At 40.6% G+C, this 9976-nt stretch overlaps 1 long non-coding RNA gene across 1 annotated transcript; it reads right to left on the bottom strand.

Moving 5' to 3' along the window:
* Window positions 1–7964: 7964 nt before the first annotated feature.
* On the bottom strand, window positions 7965–9590 carry LOC134735557 (uncharacterized). Its single transcript, XR_010118753.1, has 3 exons — window positions 9435–9590; window positions 8564–8684; window positions 7965–8271 (listed from the first exon to the last, which is right to left on the bottom strand). It is a non-coding gene; the product is annotated as an uncharacterized lncRNA (long non-coding RNA).
* Window positions 9591–9976: the final 386 nt, after the last annotated feature.

The following is a 9976-nucleotide window of genomic DNA, read 5'->3' as shown; positions in this document are numbered from 1 at the left end:
ACTCTGATGGAATGATGATTTTTAATCTTTTGGGGAGTCACAGATGGCTTTAAAAATCTGATGAAAGTTATGACCAGATACAGATAAAATGGTATTTAAATAAAGTTTGAAGGAGTATGTTTAACAACCCCTTAAAGGTTTATGCCGGTTAACAACTCGTCCTACTTTAAAAGTTCAGTGGGCCGGGCACAGTGGCTCATGCCTGTAATCCCAGCACTTTGGGAGGCCGAGGCGGGCGGGTCACCAGGTCAGGAGTTTGAGACCAGCCTGGCCAACATGATGAAACCCTATGTCTACTAAAGATACACCAAATTAGCCAGGTGTGGTGGTGAGCGCCTGTAATCCCAGCTATTCTGGAGGTTTAAGCAGAATTGCTTGAACCTGGGAGGTGGAGGTTGCAGTGAGCCAAGATCACACCATTGCACTCCAGCCCGGGCGACAGAGCGAGACTCTGTCTCAAAAAAAAAAAAAAAAAAAAAAAGTACAGAACAGCATATATAGTATGCTACCTTTTATTAAGGTAGGAATTATGAACATATATAATGTAATTATATTTGCATAAAGAAACCCTGGAAGAATAAGTGAAAACTAATAAATATGGTTACCTCTGGGGGATGGGGTGGGGGCAGAATATAGAATTCATCAACATGGTGGGAGTAACACTTCTCTGCATATATCTTTGTACACTGTTTTGACTTTAAACCTCTGTACATCTATTTTAAAACATTAAATTACAAAAACAACGGTAAATTCTAAAAAAAAAATCTACTATAGAAAGCTTTTACTTGCTTGGTCAAGACTATATTTAGCAATGATGATGCTAAATATCAGGTTTTCACGTTCACAAAGCATATGCGAAACATGAACTCAACTAACTTATACTACCAGTGATGATGGTAGTGTTTACAGTTAAAGATGGGGCTGTTTTGCATTCTTACAGGTCCATGCAAATTTATGTCCATAGCCTACAACATGTTATTGGCTGGAACAAAAATCTGGACAATGACTGGAAAAAAAAATAAGGTCAAGTATGCATAGGTAAGGGCTTTGTAAAGCACAGAGTAAGTGCTCAATAAAACATAGATGACCAGAGCTATACAGAGGAACAGGTCTGGGAAGCTCAGAGCAATATAGCTGCTTGATCCTGTTTCAGAGTGCTGGAGATGGTGGAACCAGTCCAGGCAGTGAGCGTTGCTGACGGGGAGGCTCTATATCAAGAAAGTCTACTTAGAAGCATCTCATTAATGCTTTCTGCAGACTTGCCCTCTTTTCTTATTAGTATTGAACGTTCTGAACTGGGTTGGCTCCAAATGCACCGTTTTCAACCTAATATATAAAAAAGAGAGGTCCCAAAATGATTTATCTGTTTCCATTTAGTTAGCAAATTTCTACTTGAGGATATTATTGTTAGTAGTTGCTCAAAAATATTTCAAAAACTACACCTGAGTAGACATACGCCTTAAAACTACAAGGTGCTATAGAAACTACTACAAATAAATGAGATTATGCTAAGTTTGAGAGCTTTCATTTTTCCTAACAGCTCAGATTCTAAATGTAATGAGCCATGTTTAATAGCTCTATGAAAAATTATTGATTAAAATTCCTTATACTGGATTCTACAGGCAGTGCTTACTAATTATATGCCACTGATGGGTCAAAGTGAAATGAGAGGAAAACAAGTAAGTCTTTGATTTACCAGTAAGGACAAATATGAGAATAACATCTTCTCAAAATATCATCAGTGACTTAAAATCCAAACTCTCTATAAACAGTAGTTAACATCAGCACCAGCTCGGGCCCTGGCAGAGCAAGCCTGGACAAAGGCTGACTTTGCTAAAAATACATGTCAACTTCAACTGGATCTTTGCTGGTGCTTGGCAGTTTCTTCATTCTTCACTTGGTTAGGCCCCAGAAAAATCTTTGGAGTGGTAACTCCAAAATTCCTGCAACAATTTTGAGCTTGACTTTCAGCAGACCTGGCTTTCTTTTCCCCCCCCCCCCCCCACCTGGCTTTCTGTATTGCTACAAAGATCCAGACCACCTACCATAAGCTTCTGTCACTGATGTCTCTTCCAACTCAAGAATCTTGGAACTCAGCCTCATTTAGTCTTTACTTCCTCTTAAATTCAGAGGAAAGATTTCACCTTATATTAAGATCAGCCCTTCCACTTCTGCCTCAAATCCTGTGCTCTCTTCTGCCTCTTCATCATTAGTGTCTCCCTATTAATTTCCTTCTGTTTTTAAACATTCACAAGTCTTAAACACCTTGGTGGCCCATTAAACTATCATCCCTTTTGTCAAATATCATGGCCACTTTCTAGATCCAGGAACCAGGTTCCCACCAGCCAAGACAGGCAGGACTGGCCTGCAGCTATGGGGTGTCTGGAGATTGAGAATGGAATGCAAAGTGGCAAGTCTTCAGCAGCAAAGACAAACTAAAGGAGGAGCCCAGAGAAGGAGCAAGAGAAAGTGAGTAAATTCAGGAGCACAGCCAGGAAAGATTTCCAAAGATGGGTGTGCATGTAGTGAGGGAGTCTTTTATGGCATATTCACAAATGATAAAGGAAAAGATTTGTTAGAGTCCAAAAATGTCTAGTAATTCCTCATCCCCTGCTTAACCCTTGCAGTTGGTGGTCTCTGAATTCAGCACCCTTTAATGAGTGCACAATCTCAATGGTCCACCAGTAACTAAAATCAAAACCAGTGACCGTTTCCTTGACTTCCTTGCAGATCATGCCATCACTGCCATCTTTCTTGGGATTCTGATTCCTCAGTCTTGGTGGCAGAACACAATCCTGGTTTCTTTTTTAGTCAGGGTCTTTCTCTGCCACCAAGGCTAGAGTGTAGTAGCACGATCACAGCTCGCTGCAGCCTCAACCTCCCTGGGCTCAGAAGATGCTCCCACCTCAACCTCCCAAGTAGCTGGGACCACAGGCATGCACCACTATGCCCGGGTAATTTTTGTATTAGTATTTTCTGTAGAGACAGGGTTTTGCCATGTTGCACAGAATGATCTTGAACTTCTGGGCTCAAGCAATATGCCTGCCTTGGCCTCTCATAATGCTGGGATTACAGGCATGAGTCACCATGCCCAGCCTTGTTTCTTTTTAACATGAACACTTATCTGTGTGAAGTGCTCACTGTGCTGGTGACTGAAGCCAGCAAGGTCCCTGCCCTCCTTCCTGTCTCTTTGCTGCTCAACATCTTCACTTGCTTAAATGAGACCTTGCCCAAGATTAGACTTAGCTCCTGTTGTCCAAGACTTCTACCTGCAATGCTCTATCTCTACATCTTCCAGAGGTGGGATCTTTCCTATCATTCAGGTCTCATTTCAACATCACCTACTCAAAGAGGCTTTCCCTGTTGCCAATCTAAGAAAGAATCGCACCCACAAGCCAGAGTACATCAGACTTTTATTATCTGAATAGCACTTACCACTCTCTGAAATTATTTTACTCATGGAGTCATGATTGTTTGCCCTTCTACCTCCCCATGCCTGATTGAATGCCAACTCCCTGAGAACAGGGATCCGCCTGCCTCCTTCATCATAACATTCCCAGCACTTAACAGGTATTCAACGAATACTTGATGGCTTGCTGAATACACAGGTCAGGGCCCTCCCTCAAATCCAACTCTGCCTCTCTCTGGCGACTCCCACATTTCCATTTACTGATCCATCCTTGCTTTTAAGAGCTAGTCCCACTTTTCTAACTACCCCTCACCCTCCCCACCAACATTTCTACTTGAACAGTCTCCTGTCACCTAAAACTCAACACGTCCCCCTCTTACTTGTCTTACCTCAAAACCCTCCTGCTAGGCTAACCCTTAGCAAGTACAGCTCCATTTATGTCGGACAATTCTAAATACACCCCTTTAAAGGCATCCAAGATAAAAATCAATCACTTTAAGGTTGGCGTTCAGAAGCATTATCTAATCCGGTCCTCTGAGAAAAACAGTGGACACCTTAAAGTCAAGCACGATGCTGTATGATTGTCATTGCGTACTTTGAAAAAGACTGCAAACGAAAACTGATAAAGCACCTGTGCGACACAAGTAGGGCTGAGGTTTGCTCCAAAATGGTAAATCTGCTGGGAATCCCTACTTCAGCAAAGATGCTCTTCACGGAAAGAAGCTGCTGATTCAGGAAGGAGAGGAAGAGCTGGGAGGGGTGAGAAGCAGCCCAGAGTCTGACATCATAAGGGGCTTCCTTCCTGCCAACCGCTCTGGTCCAAGTCATATCATCTCAAGACAGATGACTGGACCAGCCTCCCAACCTGTCTCCCCACTTCCCCAGGCACCCCAATGGTTTACTCTCTGTGTGGCCAGTTTGTTAGCAGAAAATGACTATTATCCATATAAAATTGAATGTCACGGGGAATTTAGTTTGCTTTGTTCGCTACTGTATTCCCAGTGTCAAGAAGGCTATATAGTAGGTGCTCAAAAAATATCTGTGACATGAATAAATGTATCTACGAAAACATAAACCACGAGAAACTATTTCTCAGTTTGTTTTTATTAATATGAATTTGCCACTTGTTCATTCACTATGTCATTTGCTACAAGTGGAAACAGGTCAGGAATAATGTATGCAACACAGCCTTAAAGAAGGAACATTTTATGCATTAACTTTGAGTTGAGTGATGCAGCACCTCAAAGCCAGGACCAAGAAAATCCTGTTACAAAACCATTGCTGTCATGTCAGTTTGGAATTGTGTACCACTAGCAATAGAATAATACATCCTGTTAAATCTAAGCAAGGCAAGCTTTTGTTACCTTGAAATAAATGGTTGATGTAAAAGAAGAGCTGTGCTAGATCAAAAAGAACTAGTTTCACCTCTAGGAATTAAAAAAATATATATCAAAATCCTTTCAATCATAGTACATTGAATTAAATGACTCCAAATTTTCATGATACATACCAGAGAAGCTACTTAAAGGAATCCAGCTCACAAGTTGAAGGATCTGCAACTGACAACAGAGGCCATCCCAGAAGGAAGACTCTTATACAGGAATGCTTCACAGGAATGAAACCCCTCCTGCGACACAAGTGAACAGTAAATTCTTATATGGAACTCTTCAGTCAAAAGTTATGCTCTAAAAAACCAGTTTATTTTGTGTTATAGTTGCTTCACTCTTAGACTAATTTTTTGTCATCAATATAAACAGCCTTAGGTTAGATGTCAGACTTCCTCAGAAAAAGGATATGATGATTAGCATTAGAATGCATTGCCATCTTTATCAATGTAGTTCTCAAATACCAAAAAACTTCATCAATTGGAAAGAAGGTTAAAAGTTACAGAATCTTTAAATTAAATTTATTATCTTGGGGTACATGCAGTAATGTCAACAGTGAAAATGCATGCAATAATACAGCTAGAATTTCATTAGAGGCCATAGGCCAAATCCCAACTCTGAGCAGCTCCATCTTTAGAGGCTCAAATGTGTAGGCTGCTTATATTTCCACCAGAGTGAGGACCTGGGGCTTCCCTTTTTTCCTTTCTCACCCAAGCCTTACATAATGACATGCACCAGGACTCTGTCCTAAGACCTGCTTGCTTTCATGACATGAATCCTCTGGGCAATCCCATCCACATCATAGCTAAAACCACCGCTTTTAACATGAGGAGTCCTAAATCTGTATCTCTAGCCCAAACCTCATTCCTGAGCTTTAGACTCATTATTTTACTGGGTCCTGGATATGATTGCTTTGATGTCCCATAGGCATCGCTTAAGTGAAACATCTTTCCTTCCAAGACTGCTCCTCCTATACTCCTTTTCTCAGTGAATGCCATCCATCTTCCCAAGTAGGAAACATAAATGTCAACCTAAATTCCTATCCTCACTACCATCGTCTGCACCCAGCTTCCAATTAAATGGTTTCACACCAAATCTCTAAAACTTGGTTTGGGTGTGGTGGCTCATGCCTGTAATCTTGGCACTTTTGGAAGACAAGGCAGAAGGAATGCTTAAGCCTAGGAGTATGAGACCAGCCTGGGCAACATGGTAAACCCCATTTTTACAAAAAACAAAACAACAACAAAAAGCAAAACAAAAAACATAAAAAAAAAAAAAAAAAAAAAAAACCCCACAAAAAACAAAAAGACTAGCTGGGAGTGGTGGTGCACACCTGTAGTCCTAGCTACTAGATTGAGGGGGGAGGATCAATTGAGCCCAGGAGGTCAGGGCTGCAGTAAGCCATGATTGTGCCAGTGCACTCCAGCCTGGGCAACAGAGTGAGATCTTGTCTCAAAAAAATAAAAATAAAAATAAAAAAAGAAAAAATAAAAAAAACACAAGGAATTATTCCACAAACATTTATCAATCAAGCTGAACATCTAAACATGAAGAAGAGTTAGATATGGTTTCTGCCTGCTGGGAGCTCATCACGTGTTGAAAAATGAATGGATGCTGAAAGTGTCACGATAGAGGTAAGCACAGGGAGCCATGGAAGCACATAGAACAAGGAGCTAACCCACACTGGGCAGTAAGTGAAGGCTTCTTGATGGTGCTGATACCTAAGCTGCAGCTTAAAATACAACTCAGGGTTACCCAGACCAATCAGTCCATTGGCTGGAATATGTTTGACACACAAAAAATGTTTGTTGATTGTAAGAATATGAGTGACCCTATGAAATTTACATTACTGGCTAATCCAATTAACTGAATCTATTTAATTACATCTTCAGTTTGTTCTCTTAAATTACAGGCTTTTCCCTTTTATTTTGCATAATGTAACATATTCTTTCTTCAAATCCAACAGCGCAAAGACTAAAGTCCAACTCAGCTCTATTTATAATGAGTTTCAAATTCAACAATTATTATTTACAAAAGGTGTCAGGTATTAAAATAATGGTTTTTTATTTTTGTTTTTGAGACAGGATGTCACTGTCACCCAGGCTGCAGTGCAATGGCACAATTACAGGTCACTGCACCCTCGACCTCCTGAGCTCAAGTGATCCTCCTACCTCATCCTCCTGAGTAGCTGGGACTACAGATGCATGCCACCATGCCTGGCTAATTTTTTTATTCCTTGTAGATATGGGGTTTTGCTATGTTGCCCAAGCTAGTCTTGAACTCCTGAGCTCAAGCGATCCACCTGCCTTGGCCTCCAAAGTGCTGAGATTACAGGTGTGAGCTACCACACCTGGCCAAGAAAAAGGTTTTCAATGGATATCTAAATAAATGTTAGTAAAGAGTGGTGGAGTGTGGAAGAAGCAAGTTAAATCTTACTTGTAAGAAGGACTCTGCCCTGATGATAGTATCCAGGCAGTTGGTAAATTCTTTTCCATGCTCATAATTATTCACCCTGTACCAAATGCATTCTAGAGCAGAAACAGTAAATATAAGCATCTAGCTGTACCACAGTAAAAAAGTGCACAGAACATAATTGTCACTAAAGTGACAAATAAGTGACAAACTAAAAAAGCCATTAGTTTCATACATCCTAGCTAACTCATGAGGTAGACTACAACAGGTATGTTCAACAACTTGGTAATATAGGGAAAAGCTTACAGTGAAAACATAAATGGAGAGAATTCACATATAATGAATTAGGTAAGCTTTATGTCACATAGTACTCCAAGAAAGTATAAACATCTGAATTGAAAGTTTTAGAATACCCTAAACTTCAATTAGGGTAGGCTGGGTATAATGTAAAAATGATAGAAATTTAGTAAGTGGAAATCTAATTAACTATGATATTCTGTTTAAAAGATTCAGAGTAGGAGGAGGAGAATTGGCCTGGAACCAACTAAAAGCAACTTTAACCACTAGAAGAATCAGGGATTGCTTATCCAGTAATGAAACACTCAGTTTGGTCAAAAGAAGTATCATCTCCCCACCGCCCCCAACCAGGGGAGGAATGAAATGCTCAGGCTTTACTATGGCCTGGATGGAAGGCTTCTCACTGCCCTTTCCTTTAACTCTATAATTAAAAAACTTTCTAATGACAAATTTGCTTCCCAGGTATGCTGATAGCAGAAAGGGGATATTCTAGTTGGCAGATATGAATATTTTGCTTACCAGAAATAATTTAATAATTAGCTGACAATCTGGCTTATGCATTAGTCTCCTCTGAGTTTCATTACCATTAACAGGATGACTCTGGGGGCCTCACAGCAAGTTTCTGGACATACAAAGATGAAGAATCCTTGGATTGCGATAGTCAAAGTAGAGGCACCCAGTGAGTTTTGGTGGCTTCCATCCAGCAGTGTTTCCTGAGTGGCACCCAGTGAGTCTTGGTGGCCATCCATCCAGCTCCCTTCCTACTGCCTTGAAATTACAACGGAAACATTCATGCTCTAAATATATGATTACCACAGACGGTCAGTCATCAAAGTAGAGGCACCCAGTGAGTCTTGGTGGCATCCAGCAGTGTTTCCTTAACAAAATCCCTCTCCCTTCTTACTGCCTTGAAATTACAACAGAAACATTCATGCTCTAAATATATGATTACCACAGACATAATTACAGCATAGGAAGGCTCTTCTTGTCTAGAATTTGGCACCCTTACAAAAGAAACCCATTTGTAAACTATCTTGTCCCATCCTCACGCAACTCTTACCTTCTTGTAATGTTTGACTCAACCACTAATAAGACCTCAGCAAGACTGGCTCATCTGCTACACAGTTAATGTAGTGAAGCAGCAGAGAGTTGTTTAGCACTGAGCCCATCTGAGAAGGCAGCTACAATGACAGAACAACTGATCAACAGTTAAGTATCTGAAAAGTGAATAAGGGAATCATCATACAGAAAATATATAATAAAAATCGGCTGGGCATGGTGGCTCATGCCTATCATTACAACACTTTGGGAGGCTGAGGCAGGAGGATCACTTGAGCCCAGGGGTTTGAGACCAGCCTGAGCAACGTATTTTTTGTATTTATATATATATATATATATTTGTGTGTGTGTGTGACAGAGTCTCACTCTGTCATCGAGGCTGGAGAGCAGTGGCAAGATCTCAGCTCATCGCAACCTCTGCCTCCCAGGTTTAGGCAATTCTTGTGCCTCAGCCTCCTGAGTAGCTGGGACTACAGGCGTGCACCACCATGCCCAGCTAATTTTTGTATTTTGGGGTAGAGATGTGATTTCACCATGCTGACCAGGCTGGTCTCAAACTTCTGATCTCAAGTGATCCACCCGCCTTGGCCTCCCAAAGTGTTAGGTTAATAAGTGTGAGCCACTGTGCCCAGACTGATACAAATTTTTTTAAAAATTAGCCAGGTGTGGTGGTGCACATCTATAGTCCCAGCTACTTGGAAGGCTGAGGCGGAAGGATCACATAAGCCCAGGAGTTCATGGCAGCAGTGAGCTATGAATGTGCCACGGCCTGGGTGAGAGTTAAGACTGTCTCAAAAAAAAAATAAAAAAAAAAAACCATGAAGGAAGTTCAAATAGAAAAATGCAAACAAGCATATGATCCAGTCACATACCTCTAAGCAATGGATGTTCTGTAAAAGTTGGGGAAAGCTTTGAAGCTGTTCTAGTGGAAATGATACACTTCTATTCAATCAGAAATACTCATCTCTTTTTTTCCACATCCTTCAGTGTAGCTACTGGAATCGAGCACTAGTATAACTGAGAGAATTCCACTTCTAAAAAAAAAGATAATAAAACAATCTATTGATGGACTAAACAGACTTACACACCATAAATATAAAAGCAGCTATTAAGGTGTTTCAATTGAAGGAATCTGAATATGGTTTACAGAGAATCCTGGGTAACTGACATGTATTTAAATATCTATAATCTCCTCTAAGATCTGAATGGTTATTATTTGGATTTAACGAAAGAAAGCCATGCAAATTGTTTGGGCTTTAGATACTTAATCTTTTTAGAGGACAAACATTGGCTGGACCTAACATCAACTTCAGAGGTTCTGGAGAAGGTCCCTGGTTTCTTTTCTTCACAACAAGCTGAACCATCTTCCACAGATTTTTTGAATTCTTCAAATAGATCTATAAATTCGGATATA

This window comes from Symphalangus syndactylus, chromosome 22, assembly GCF_028878055.3.
Source record: "Symphalangus syndactylus isolate Jambi chromosome 22, NHGRI_mSymSyn1-v2.1_pri, whole genome shotgun sequence".
Classification (NCBI taxonomy): domain Eukaryota; kingdom Metazoa; phylum Chordata; class Mammalia; order Primates; family Hylobatidae; genus Symphalangus; species Symphalangus syndactylus.
The sequence above is the reverse complement of the archived record's forward strand: the minus strand, read 5'-3'. Positions and strand labels throughout refer to the sequence as shown.